The following is a 14487-nucleotide window of genomic DNA, read 5'->3' on the forward strand; positions in this document are numbered from 1 at the left end:
AGGTATATGTTTCTCCATCCCTTTAGTTTTAATCTATATGTGTCTTGGTACTTAAAAAAGGTTTCTTGTACATAGTATATAGTTGGGTCTTGTTTTTTTCAATCTGATAACCTCTGTCTTTTAATTGATGTATTCAGACCATTAATGTTTGAAGTTATTATTGATATAGTTGGGTTAATATCTGTCATATTTGTTACTGTTTTCCATTTATTGTCGTTGTTCTTTGTTCCTGTGTTTGTCTTCCACTCTTTTCCTTCTTTTTGTGGTTTTAATTGAACATTTTATAATTCTGTTTTCTTTCTTTTTAAAAAAATATCAGACAATTGACTTTGAGGACTTGGGGGGAAGAGTGGGAGAGAAGTGAGGAATAAAAGGCTACAAATAGGGTGCAGTGTACACTGCTTGGGTGATGGGTGCACTGAAATCTCACAAATCACTGCTAAAGAACTTACTCATGTAACCAACACCACCCGTACCCCAGTAACCTGTAGGGGAAAAAAGAATATGTTATACTTCTTTTTTTTTTTTTTTTACTTATTTCTTCTTTTACTGTTTTTAGTTGCTATCCTAGAGTTTTCCATATACATTTACAACTAATCCAATTATCTTTCAAATATCATAATACCACTTTATGAGAAGTGCAAAAGCTTTATAAAAAAAATCCCAATTTCTTCCTCCCATCCCTTGTGTCATTGCTGTCATTTATTTCACTTATACATAATCAAGTCCATCGTTACTATTATTATTTTGAGCAAACTGTTATCTGTTAGATCAATTAAGACTAATAACAATAACATTTTTAGTTTTGCTTTTACTTATTTTTCTCTAATGTTCCTCCTTTATGTAGGTTCAAATTTCTGAATTATATTATTGTCCTTATCTTTAAAGAACTTCTTTAAACATTTCTTGTAAGGCAGGTCTACTGACAATACAGTCCCTCAATTTTTAAGTTGCTGGATAAAGTCTTAAAAAAGTTTTTCTTTGCCCTCATTTGCCGCTGATGACCTGCCTCGCCATGCACACCCTGCCACTGCCCCACAGAAATGCTTCGGTTACACGTAGTCTTTCACCAGATGAGACCAGTGTTCAGGGTATTGGCTCCTCATCTCACTCGGGCTTATGCCAAATATGTAAAATTTGGTGCAGATGCCTGAGCCTAATGCTTCAAGGTGTAGACCTTTCAGCCAATAACGTAGCCATTACCATGGGGCCAAAGGGAAGAACAGTGATTATTGAGCAGAGCTGGGGAAGTCCCAAAGTAACAAAAGATGGTGTGACTCTTGCAAGTCAATTGACATAAAGATTAAATATTAAAATATTGGAGCTAAACTTGTTCAAGATGCTGCCAATAACACAAATGAAGAGGCTGGGGTTGGCACTACCACTGCTACTGTACTGGCATGCTCTAATGCCAAGGAAGGCTTCGAGAAGATTAGCATAGGTGCTAATCCAGTGGAAATCAGGAGAGGTGTGATATTAGCTGTTGATGCCGTAACTGCTGAACTTAAAAAGCAGTCTAAAACTGTGACTGCCCCTGAAGAAATTGTGCAGGTTGCTACAATTTCTGCAAACGGAGACAAAGAGATTAGGAATATCATCTCTGCTGTGATGAAAAAGGTTGGAAGAAAGAATGTCATCATAGTAAAGGATGGAAAAACATTGAGTGATGAATTAGAAATTATTGAAGGCATGAAGTTTGATCAAGGCTATATTTCTCCATACTTTATTAATACATCAAAAGGTCAGAAATATGAATTCCAGGATACCTATGTTCTGTTGAGTGAAAAGAAAATTTCTAGTGTCCAGTCCATTGTACTTGCCCTTGAAATTGCCAGTGCTTACTGTAAGCCTTTGGTCGTAATCGCTGAAGATGTTGATGGAGAAGGTCTAAGCACACTCGTCTTGAATAGGCTAAATGTTGGTCTTCAGGTTGTGGCAGTCAAGGCTCCAGATTTGGTGGCAGTGGAAAGAACCAACTTAAAGATATGGCTATTACTACTGGTGGTGTAGTGTTTGAAGAGGAGCTGACCCTAAATCTTGAAGACGTTTGGCCTCATGACTTAGGAAAAGTTGGAGAGGTCATTGTGACGAAGATGATGCCATGCTTTTAAAAGGAAAAGGTGACATGGCTCAAATTGAAAAACATATTCAAGAAATTACTGAGCGGTTAGATGTCACCACTAGTGAATATGAAAAGGAAAAACTGAATGAATGGCTGGCAAAACTTTCAGAGGGAGTAGCTGTGCTGAAGATTGGTGGGACAAGTGATGTTGAAGTACATGAAAAGAAAGACAGAGTTACAGATGCCCTGAATGCTACAAGAGCTGCTGTTGAAGAAGACATTGTTTTGGGAGGTAGTTGTGCCCTGCTTCGGTGCATCCAGCCTTGGACTCCAGCTAATGAAGATCAAAAAATTGGTATAGAAATTATTAAAAGAAAACTCGAAATTTCACCAATGACCATTGCTAAGAATGGATTGAGGATTTTTGATAGTTGAGAAAATTATGCAAAGTTCCTCAGAAGTTGGTTGTGATGCTATGGTTGGAGATTTTATGAATATGGTGGAAAAGGGAATTACTGACCCAACAAAGGTTGTGAGCACTGCTCTATTGGATGCTGCTGGTGTGGCCTCTCTGTTAACTACAGCAGAAGTTGTAGTCACAGAAATTCCTAAAGAAGAGAATGACCCTGGAATGGGTGCAATGGGTGGAATGGGAGCTGGTATAGGAGGTGGCATGTTCTAACTCCTAGAATAGTGTTTTACCTTTATTAATGAACTGTGACAGGAAGCCCAAGACAGTTTTCCTCACCAATAACTTCAGAGAAATCTGTTGCAGAAAATGAAGAAAAGCCTAGCTTATGTGGAAGAAATCACTATAACCATCAGTTACTTACTTCAATTGACAAAATACAAAATGGTTTATTGCTGCCATTGTCCATGCCTATGGTTAACTTATTTTTTATTTTTGAATAAAGAGACATTTGTACATTCCTGATACTGGGTACAAGAGACATGTACCAATGTACTGTTTTCAACTTAAATCACTGAGGCATTTTTACTACTATTCTGTTAAAATCAGGATTTTAGTGCTTGCCACCACCAGATAAGAAGTTAAGCAGCCTTTCTGTGGAGGGTGAGAGTAATTGTGTTCAAAGTAGAGAAATATCCAATTATGTGATAACTTTTGTGTAATTAAAATTTTTTTAAAGTTAAAAAAAGGTTTTTTTCTTTTTTTCCAGGTTTTGTATCTCCCTCAAAAAGTCATGAAACTTTTTTTTTTTTGAGACAAAGTCTTGCTGTGTCACCCAGGCTGGAGTGCAGTGGCATAATCTTGGCTCACTGCAACCTCTGCCTCCAGGGTTCAAGTGATTCTCATGCCTCAGCCACTTGAGTAGCTGGGATTACAGGTGTGCATCCCCATGCCTGACTAATTTTTGTGTTTTTAGTAAAGAGGGGGTTTTGCCATGTTGTTCAGATGTGTCTCGATCTCCTGTCCAGCCCTCAAGTGATCTGTCCGCCTTGGCCTCCCAAAGTGGTGGGATTACAGGTGTAAGCCACTGCGCCTGGCCTGGATAAAGCCTTTATTTCTCTTTCACTTTTGAAAGATAATTTCACCAGGTACAGAATTCTTGGTTCTTTCTGTCAACAACAACTTAATAAACGTGATTTCCCCTGACCTGCTTTGGCTTCTTTTAGAATTTATCTTTGATTGTCTATAGTTTGAACATGATATGCCTAGGTGTATTTTTTTTTTTTTTTTTTTTTTTTTTTTTTTTTTTTTTTTTTTTGGCATTTATCCTGATTGATATTCTTTGAGTTTTCTTGGATCTGTGGTCTGTTATATGACTTCAACTTGGGGGAAGGTTATCAATTATTATTGTTTTAAATATTTCTTCTGCTCCTGTCTTCCCCTTCCTATATTCCCACCATGTGTATTTACACCTTTTGTAGTTGTCACATAGTTCCATTCTATTTTTTTTCAGTATTTTTTCTATGAGCTTTTCAGTTTGGGGGATTTTTATTGTGCTATTCTCAGGCTCAGAGATTCTTTCCCCATCTGTATCCTGTCTGCTAATAAGCCCATCAAAGCCACTTTTTATATCTGTAAGAGTGTTTTTGGTATCTAGCATTTCTTATTGCTTTTTCTTAGAATTTCCATCAGTCTATTCATGTTGCCCATCTGTTCTTGTATGCTGTCTACTTTATTCATTAGAGCCCTTAAGATATTAATTGTGGTTGTTTTAGATTCTCAATCTGATAATTTCAACATCCTTGCCATACCCGAGTGGGGCTCTGTCTCTTCATACTGTGTTTTTTGTCTTTAATATGCCTTGTAATTGTCTCTTGACAGCTAGACATGGTGTGGTGTACATAGGGAACTGCTGTATATAGGCCTTTATTAATATGGTAAGTTGTGGAGAAGGGAAGCATTCTATAGTCCTATGATAGGTCTCAATCTTTATTGCCTGTGCCTCTGGACTTAAGTGCCTCTCAATTCATCTCTCTCCCCCTTAAATGGCACAGAATTGCTAGAGTAGGCTTGAGCTGGGCACTTTCCATGTTCCATATTGGTTAGAGTTGCTGGAGTTGGTTTTCTCTTCCTGTAAGTCAGTTAGGCTCTAATCAAGCCCCAAAAGATTAGACTCTGGTTAATAGTTTCTCCTGAGAATGTATCTAAAAGGAGAATGTTTTGGCATGTTTAAAAATGGTACCTTTTTCCCTCATCTTGCTGAAAGTGGGAGAGAAATTTTCTCTAATATTCATTTTAAGAATCAGGTCAAGCTATTGGTCACAATAGTGTGCCCTCCACCCCACTGCTGTATGCCCCCTGGAATTTAAACTCTCAGACTTGTCCACATTAAGAACAGGAATTCTTCAACTCTAGTTCAGGCATTTTTATCTTGGCACTGATTCCTTTGGTGGTTTTTGCTTGTGGTTTCCTGGTCTGGTAAGTTGTGATTCTTTTCCCCTGTTTGTCTTTTCAATTTGGGGAGAAGCAATTTGCCCTGTGACCTCACTTCTGTTACAGAAGTCTAAGAAAAGTTGTTGATATTTTTAGTTTGTTTTTAACTTTTTGTTAGGAGGGAGTGGTTACTTCCAAGTTTCTTACATGCCAGACCAGAAATTAGAAGCCCATATCATTGATTTTTGTATATTGGTCTTGTATTTTTTCACTTTGCTGAACTCATTTATTAATGGGGTGTGTGTATGTGTGTGTGTGTGTGTGTGTGTGTGTGTGTCTGTGTCTGTGTGTTACTTAAAATTTTCAATATACAAGACCATCTATATAGTTTTATCTTTTCCTGTCCAATCTAGATGTCTTTATTTCTTTTTCTTGCCTAATTGTCCTGGCTAGAATTTATACAGCAATGTTGAACAGAAGTTATGAAGGCAGATGTGTTCTTATTCTGTTCCTGATCTTCTCTTAGGGAGAAAGCATTCAGTCTTTCATCTTTAAATACGATGTTAGCTATGGGTATCTTGTAGATGCCGCTTAGTAGGTTGAGGAAGTTTCCTTCTATTTCTAGTTTGTTGAGTATTTTCTTTTTATAATGAAAAGTGTTGAGCTTTCTCAATGCTTTGTCTCTGTCTATAAATATAATCATGTGGTTTTGTTCTTCATCCTATTAATACAATGTTGCATTAATTGATTTTCAGATGTTAAGCCAACCTTGCCTTCTTGAGATACATTTCACTCAACTATGGCTTATAATTCTTTTTTATGTCGCTGGATGTGATTTGTTTGCATTTTGTTAAGGATTTTTGCAACAATTTTCATAAGAAATATTGGTCTGTAGTTTTCTTATGATGATTTTCATATCAGAGTAAAACTGGCCTCATAGGATGAATTTGAAAATATTTCCTCTACTTCAGTTTTTAGCTTTAAAATTTATTTTATTATTTTATAGAGATGGGTCTTGCTCTGTCACTCAGGCTGGAGTGCAGTGGTGTGATCATAGATCACTGTAACCTCAAACTCCTGGGTTCAAGTGATCCTCCTGCCTCAGCCACCCAAATAGCTAGGATCACAGGCATGCAATACTATGCCTGGCTAATTATAAAAAAATAATTTTAGTAGAGGTAGGGTCTTGCTATATTGCCCAGGCTGGTCTTGAACTCCTGACCTCAACTGATCCTCTCCAACCTTGTATCCTTTTCCAATTTTTATATTAATTATTTCCTAAGTATTTGGTAGAATTCACTATTGAGTCATCTGTTTTGAGATTTACTTTATGGGATGTTTTAAATTATTAACTTTATCTTCTGAATTATCAGATTTTTAATTTCTTAAGTTGGTTTTTAGCATGCTGTGACTTTCTAGAAAATATCCATTTCATCAAGGTTGTGGAATTTTTGGATATAAAAAGCTGTTTCTAATTTTCCCTTGTAATCTTTTCATTTCTGTGAGGTCAGTTATGATATCTCCTCTTTCAGTCTGATTTTTGTAATTTGAGTTTCTTTTTTTTTTGGTCAGTCTAGCTAATGATTTGTCAATTTTGTTCTCTTTCAAGGTACCACCTTTTTGTTGCTTTGATTTTCTCTGTTTTTCTGTAATCTCTCCCACTTATTTTCACTATAAACTTCATTATTTTTTTTCTTCTCCTTGCTTTGGGTGTTATTTTCTCTTAATTTAGTGTTTCTTATAATAAAAGACTAGGATATTGATTTGAGATGAGTTTTAGTAGTGCATTTACTGTGTAACTACAAATTTTTCTGTGACCACTACTTTACCTACATCTTATAAGTTTTGGTATGTCATAGTTTCATTTTTGTTCATCTTGAAGTATTTTCTGATTTTGTTTGTGATTTCTTTTTTGACCCATTGTTTAGGAATATGCTGTTTAATTTCCACATTTGCAAATTTCCCAACTGTTCTTCTGTTATGGATTTCTAATATTACTTCGTTATAGTTAAAAAAACATATTTTGTGTGGATTTCAATCTTTTTAACTTTATTGAAAATTTTTTTATAACATAGGATATAGTGTATCCCAGAGAATGTCTCATGTGCATTTGAGAAAAATGTGTATTCTGCCACTGTTTGATGTAGCATTTTATAGCTATCTGCTAGGTCTAGTTGATTTATAGTGTCATGTAAGTCTTCTTTTTCCTTGTTTATCTTCTTGGTTGGCCTGTCCATTTTTGAAAGTCGTATGTTAAAGTTTTTAACTGTCATTATTGAATTGTCTATTTCTCCCTTTATTTCTGTCAGCTGCTGCTTCATGTATTTTTGTACTTTTTTGTTAGGTACATATATGTTTTTAATTGTTTTATCTTCCTGATGGTTTGATGCTTTTATCATTGCAAGCTTTCTTTTTTTTTTGTCTCTAGTAGCAATTTCTGTTTTAAAGTCTATTTTTTCTGATAATAGTATAACTACTCTAGCTATCTTATGGCTGCAGTTTGCATCATACATATCTTTTTCTGTCCTTTTACTTTCAACCTATTTGTGTCTTTGAATGTTAAGTATGTTTTTTGTAGATGGCAAATGGTTGATACTAATTTTTCTCTCCCACAGTCTCTTCCTTTTAACTTGATAGTTTAATTTACTCACACTTAATGTTATTATTAGTGTAGCTACATTTACATATGCAATTTTGCTTTTGTTTTCTATATGTTTATTTTTATTTCTCTGTTCCTCCTTTATTGCTTTCTTTTATATTCAGGGTATATTTTTTTAAGACTGACATTTTAACGTCATCAATGATTAATTATATTTAAAAATTATTATCATGGTGCTTACTCTAGGTCTTATACAGATTAACTTATGAAATTGATTTTCAATTTTAGTGACATAACCAATGAAATACAGAAATTTTACTCCTGTATAGTCCCATTTCTTTCCTTTTTAATGTTATTGTATATATCTATATATGTTATAAAACCAGAAATATGTTACTATAATTAATAATTTGTATAAATGTGTCTTCATGCACATATGTGCTCATTGCAGCATTATTTACAATAATAAAGACAAGAAATCAGCCTAAATGCCCATCAATGGTAGACTATATGTGCTATATATGTAGTATGGAATACTGTGAAGTCATTTAAAAAAATGAGATTATGTCATTTGCAGGATCATAGATGGAGCTGGAGGCCATTATCCTTAGCAAAGTCATGCAGGAACAGAAAACCAAATACTGCATGTTCTCACTTATAAGTGAGAGCTAAATGGTGAGAACACATGGATACATAGAGGGAAACAACAGACACTGGGGCCTATCTAAGGGTGGAGGGTTGGGGAGAACAGGATAAGGAAACATTACTAATGCATAGTAGGCTTAACACCTGAGTGATGAAATAATTTGTACAACAAACCCCTATGACATGAGTTTAATTATATAACAAACCAACCTGCACATGTACCCTGGAACTTAAAAGTTAAATAAAAATTAAATAAAATTAATGTGTGTCTTTTACATAAGCTTAGAGAGAAAAACAAATATATAAACATAGAATTTATCATATTAACTTTCTAATTTTCCATTTTTTTAAAAATTTCTTCCTATGAACCCCAGTTATCATTTGGTTTAATTTCTTTACTCCATCTTTAGTCCCTCCTGCCCCCTTTGTGCTGTTATCATCAAATGCACTACATTTCTATATATTACAGGCCCAACAATATAATTATATACATATTATTTTATGAGATCACTTTTTATATCAGTTAAAGATAGAAGAAGAAATATGTTGTTATATAGCCTTTTAATAATTACCTATATAATTACCTTTGTTAGAAATTTGTTTTTTCATATGGATTTGAATTACTGTCTAGTGTCACTAGCCTTAGCCTAAAGAATTTATTGTTTCTTCTAATGCAGGTCTGTTATCCAGGAACTCTTTCAGCTTTTGTTCAGCTGGGAATGTCTTTCTTTTGCCTTTAATTTTAAAAGATATTTTTGCTAGATATAAAATTATTAGTTGACAGGTTAGGTTTTTTTGTTGTTTTTTTTCTTTTTTACTTCCAGGACTTTGAATATGCCATCCTACTGCCTTCTTGCCTTCATTGTTTCTAACGAGAAATAAGCTATTAATCTTATTGAAACGTCTTTGTATGTGATGAGCTGGTTTTCTTTTAGTGTTTTTGAGTTTTTCTTTTGTGTTTGGTTTTCAACATTTTGACTATGATGTATCTGAGTATGTATCTCTTTCTGTTTATCCTACATGTAGTTCATTTTGGATGTGTATATTAATGTCTTTCAGCAAATTTGGGAAGTATTCAGCCATTATTTCTTTGAACATTTTTTTCTTCTTTTTTCTCTTTACTCTCCTTCTGGTACTCCCATTTCTCCTGTTACATATATGTGGGTGCACTTAATGGTGTACTACATTTTCTGAGTCTCTGTTTACTTTTCTTCATTCTTTTTTCTCTCTTCTCCAGATTACACAATGTCTATTGATCTACCTTTAAGTTCACTGATTATTTTGTCAGCTCAAATCTACTGTTGAGCCCCTCTAGTGAAGTTTTCATTTTGATCATTTTCACCTCTATAATTTCTATTTGGTTCTTTAAAAATTTCTGATTTTAATTGATATTTTCTATTTAATGAGATTTTTAAAATCTTAACTTCCTTAGTTCTTTAAATATAGCCTTCTTTAGTTGTTTGAATATATTTATAATAGCTACTTTGAAGTCTTTGTTTGCTAAAACACAAAGACTGGGCTTTTCAAAAGGTAATTTCTATTTTTTGCTGCTTTCTTCCCGAGGTATAAGGTCAAGGTCATGCTTTTCTGTTTCTTGGCATAGCTCATAATTTTTTGTTGAAAAATGAACATTTTAGAAAATATCCTGTAGCAGCTCTGGATACTGATTTCCTTTCCTCCTTGCTGTGGGGTTGATGTTACTGTTGTTGTTTGCTTGGCAATATATTTGTTTGGTAACTTTGCTGAGCTAACTTTGTTAAGTCTATTTTCCTTGCTTTGTGCAGCCTCTGATATTTCTGTTCTGATTTGTCTTTCACGTTTTTATTTTTTAGTCTGGCTACCTAGGAATCACCCTTGAATCCACATGTGATACTTATTGGTCAGATGTTGTGCTTACATTACTTTAGTCTGATAGATTCTCATCTCCTCTCTCTTTTTGGGGGGCTGTGTGGGGGGGCTTAGAGGTTGCTATCACAGTCCAGGGAGTTTGTTTTGGCCCCAAATTCAGCCAGGTACTAGCTTAGAGATTCCTTTTCCAATAGGTCCTGAAAGGGCATAGTCCTGGGCTTACATGCATTCTTCCAGACTCCCAGGGATGTGTGTGGTTTTATTTTTAAGCCCAGTTTCCTAAGAGGTCCCCTGGGCAATAGTAGCTTATTGTTTAGCCAGTGTTTTATCAGAGATTATGCTTAAACTTCTTGTGTCTGTGAGGCCTATGTTCTTTGTTGATGAATCTGTGTGTTGCTTGGGGAGTGCTTACAAGTCTGGCCCATCTCTAGTTTGATTGCTCCTGAGCATGCAGACTAATGCATGTACACAATCTTCTTGATCTTCAGGGATTGTTATGATCCAAAGAGGGTTCTTTTTGGCTATCTTTCATGCTGCTTTTTTTTCTGTTAAACTTCTGGACACTGCCATTTTTCTGAAACTGTTGCTACCATAACCATGGAGATACCAGCACCCTCTCAATTACCCTTCACCAACAACTCCTTATTTTCTATAACACCCGTAGGCATGGAATTTTCCACATTCCGTTCCAAAAAGCATTAGTCTCCTCAGACAGTGTTGGAGAGTTCTTCATCCTTATGATCTATCACTTCCCCTGGGAAGAACATCTGCATCACTGCACAGGACCTGAAGTGGGAACAGTGGACGGTTTCTCTCTTCTGCAAGCAAGTATTGGAAGCAGTGGTAACCTCTTCTCAGTCTTTCTCTACAAGCGTGAAATCTCTACTTGACGAATGAGCTGGGGCGAAGATGATTGCAGCCTCAGTATGCTCAGCCTGCAACATCTAGGCTAGGGCTTCCACCATACAATAGGGGTTCAGTAGGGAAAAGGGTCCTTAGACCTTTTATCCATACCTACTCAGAATACGTAGATGTTCTGCAATATGGGGCTGGAAGAGCATGAGAAACACCGGAGCCTTGCCCCTCTCAAGGGTGAAACTGTAGCCCTAGGCTGGAAACTGGGGGAAAAGGAAGCCTCTGTCTTCATGACTAAAATACCACAGACTCTCGCCATCCTTGCTGAAATTTAGTAGATTTTCTTGAATGGATAATTATTGTTTTTTCTGTGGAAAGAATAAGGCAAGCTATTCACTCTCACATTCCTGATGTCCCCAAGATCAAGTGTCTTATTATCATTTAATCTCAATGCAAGGATGACCATGAAATTCTTGACACTTTTTCTTTTTTGTGTCCAATTGTCCAAGACATCCTGTTAGTGTTATCTTGGAAATTTATCTAGTCTTCAACCCCTTCTCACCTGCTGCACTGCTGTCACCTGGTCAGAGCCACTATCTCCTCTTACTTGCAAGAATCTCTTCCTTGGGGTTCTTGTTTTCACCCTTTCTCTCCTGCTTTCTGTTCTTGACACAGCAGCCAGAGTGATCCTATAAAAGCACATGTCATAAAGCCATTCTTCTAGAACGTCAGTGATGTAGTTTGGATATTTGTCCCTGCCCAAATCTCATGTTGAATTGTAATCCCCAATGCTGGAGGTGGGCCCTGGTAGGAGGTGTTTGGGTCATGTGGTCAGATCTTTCATGGCTTGGTACCGTCTTTGCAATAGTGAGTGAGTTCTCATGAGATCTGAGCATTTAAAAGTGTGTGGCATCTCCCCAACCCCTTGCTTCCACTCTGGCCACGTGATGTGCCTGCTCCCACTTTACCTTCTGCCATGAGTAAAAGCTTCCTGAGGCCTCCCCAAAAGCAGATGCTGGTGCTATGCTTCCTGTAGAGCCTACAGAGCTGTGAGCCAATTAAACCTCTTTTCTTATAAATTACCCAGTCTCAGGTATTTCTTTATAGCATGGCAAGAGTGGCCTGTTACCGTCCCCTTTTTATCTGGCCCTGCATTACCTACCTGATCTCCCTACCCTTTTGTTCACTCCACTCTGGCCAATCTATTCTTCCTTGAACACACTAAGCCCACCTGTACTTTAGGGATTTTGCAATGATTGTGCCTATGCGTGGGTTACGTTTCTCTAATTATCTACATTGATAACTCTTCACCCCAAGTCATTGCTTAAGGTACCCTTTCTGAAGAGACCTATCCTCACACCCCCTTATAAGTGCAACATGCTCTCTTCCTCCCAGTGCTCCTTATCCCACCTTCCTGCTCTACTTTTTCTCTTTTCCATGATGCTTATCACCTTCAAAACTATGACATTTGTTATGATGATTGTTTCTTGTCTATCTGTCCCCATTGGAATATGAACTGCATGAGGGCAGAAATGTTCACGTTTTTGGTTCACTGTTGCATCTTTAGCATTCAGAACAATACTTGGGACAAAGTAGATGCTCATTAAATATTCGATATCATTCATTCATATCCTCTGATTAGTTACATGGACAGCATGCTGGATATAATTTGGGAAATAAATAATATAGATGAATGAATTTTGGGCCTTGGGTTCAGAATAAACTTGAGGCTTAATAAATGTACTCTTCTGACACCTTTCAGACCCTTGTTGGGGAAAATGAAAATTGCTCACTTGTGTTCCCAGGAAAATACAAAAGGCAAAAAAGTAGTGTTGCAATCTCATAAACATGAGTGTGAGACTTCTTTATCAGACTGCAAACCTCCTCTTGACCAGAAGTCTGATAATTTAAGTCCAATATGTTAAGAAACTAAAAGCTAGAGGTCTTTGTGGAGTGGTGATATGGCTGTTCCATTTATGATGGCTCCCTTCCTTGTGCTTCACCTCCAGTTTTGCTCTGCTCCTTTATTTACTCTGTCTTAGGGGAGGTGGAATGATGGAGCTGGCTAATAAATTTGGGAAGAATAAACTGAGCCTGCCAAGCTCAGCAACTTGAGTTTCCCTCTAGAAGAGAGCCTGCTTGCAGGTACCAGTTCTCCTCTGCTCTTTTGGGCCATAAGTCTTACCCATCTCTCTATCTAGATGGGGAGACCTGTCCCAGTCAACCTGGAATGGGTAAATCTGCCTTCTTTTGTGATTCTTGAACAGGCCTATTTCATAATAAACCGTGCTCTCTGTTAATTTATCCTTTATAATAATAAGGGTGAAATATAGGCCCTCAAATGCCACTCATTTTGCTTTATTCCAAAATCATTGAGAAGTCAGGAAGGGGAGAAGGGTGCAATGGTGAACCTCTTGAGAGATCCTTAGTATTGCTTTCATTGGATTGATGAGAACGGGTTTACCTGGTCTCTTTACCACCTGGCTGCAAGGGAAGACGAGAAAGCCCTTATTTGGCTTTTACGCCTCTGTATTGAAGACAGCAGGGGAGAAGAGGTTTGGGTTAGCAGCTGAGTTAGATGTGCCTATCATAGAAGTCATCAAGATTTCTTGCTCCTCAAACCACTGGCACAAGCATCACCTGGAGCTTGTTAGAAATGCAGATTATAGGTGCTACTCCAGACCTATTGAATCAGAGACTGTGTTTTAACAAGATCCCCAGGTGATTTGTGTGTACATTCATGTTTCAGAGGCACTTCCTAGATCAGAGGTCCTCAAACTACAGCCTGTGGGCCAAATCCCGCCTGTGTTTGTAAAGCTTTATTGGAACACAGACACTTTTATGTGTTTACGAGTTGTCAATGGCTGCATTTGCACTATGTGATGGTTAATACTGAGTGTGAATTTGATTGGATTGAAGGATGCGAAGTATTGTCCCTGGGTGTGTCTATAAGAGTGTTGCCACAGGAGATTAACACTTGAATCAGTGGACCCACCCTCAATCTGGGTGGGCACCGTCTAACCAGCTGCTAGTGTGACCAGAGTAAAAAGCGGACAGGAGAACGAGGAAGGACTAGACGGGCTGAGTCTTCTGGCTTCCATCTTTCTCCCGTGCTGGTCGCTTCCTGCCCTCGAACATAAGACTCCAAGTTCTTCAGCTTTGGGACTCTTGGACCTTAGACCACAAACTGAAAGCTGCGCTGTTGGCTTCCCTACCTTTGAGGTGTTGGGACTAGAACTGGCTTCCTGGCTCCTCAGCTTGCAGACGGCCTATTGTGGGACCTCACCTCTTGTGATCATGTGAGTCAATACTCCTTAATAAACTCCCATTTACATATACATCTATGCTATTAGCTGTCCCTCACACTACAATGACAGAGTTGAGTAGTTGTGGCAGAGGACATATGGCCTGCAAAGCCTCAAGTATTTACTTTGACCCCTAATGGAAAAAGTCTCCTGATCCACATCAAGTTGAGAGCTATAAGTGTGGTTTGGTTGACAATGCTGTGGAGATATTTGACAAAGATAAAGCTGACTTTTTCTCCAGAATGAGAAAAATATGAGAGTATTGAGGGGTAAAAGGTAAGAGCTGGTACAGAGGGAGACACCGATGGAAAGAAAGGCAGGGTGAGTTCCT

At 37.3% G+C, this 14487-nt stretch overlaps 1 pseudogene; it reads left to right on the top strand.

The window, feature by feature from the left end:
- Nucleotides 1-1043: 1043 nt before the first annotated feature.
- LOC108286790 lies at nt 1044-2792 on the top strand (annotated as a pseudogene).
- Nucleotides 2793-14487: the final 11695 nt, after the last annotated feature.

The sequence above is a fragment of the Cebus imitator genome, unplaced genomic scaffold, assembly GCF_001604975.1.
Source record: "Cebus imitator isolate Cc_AM_T3 unplaced genomic scaffold, Cebus_imitator-1.0 Scaffold328, whole genome shotgun sequence".
NCBI lineage: Eukaryota > Metazoa > Chordata > Mammalia > Primates > Cebidae > Cebus > Cebus imitator.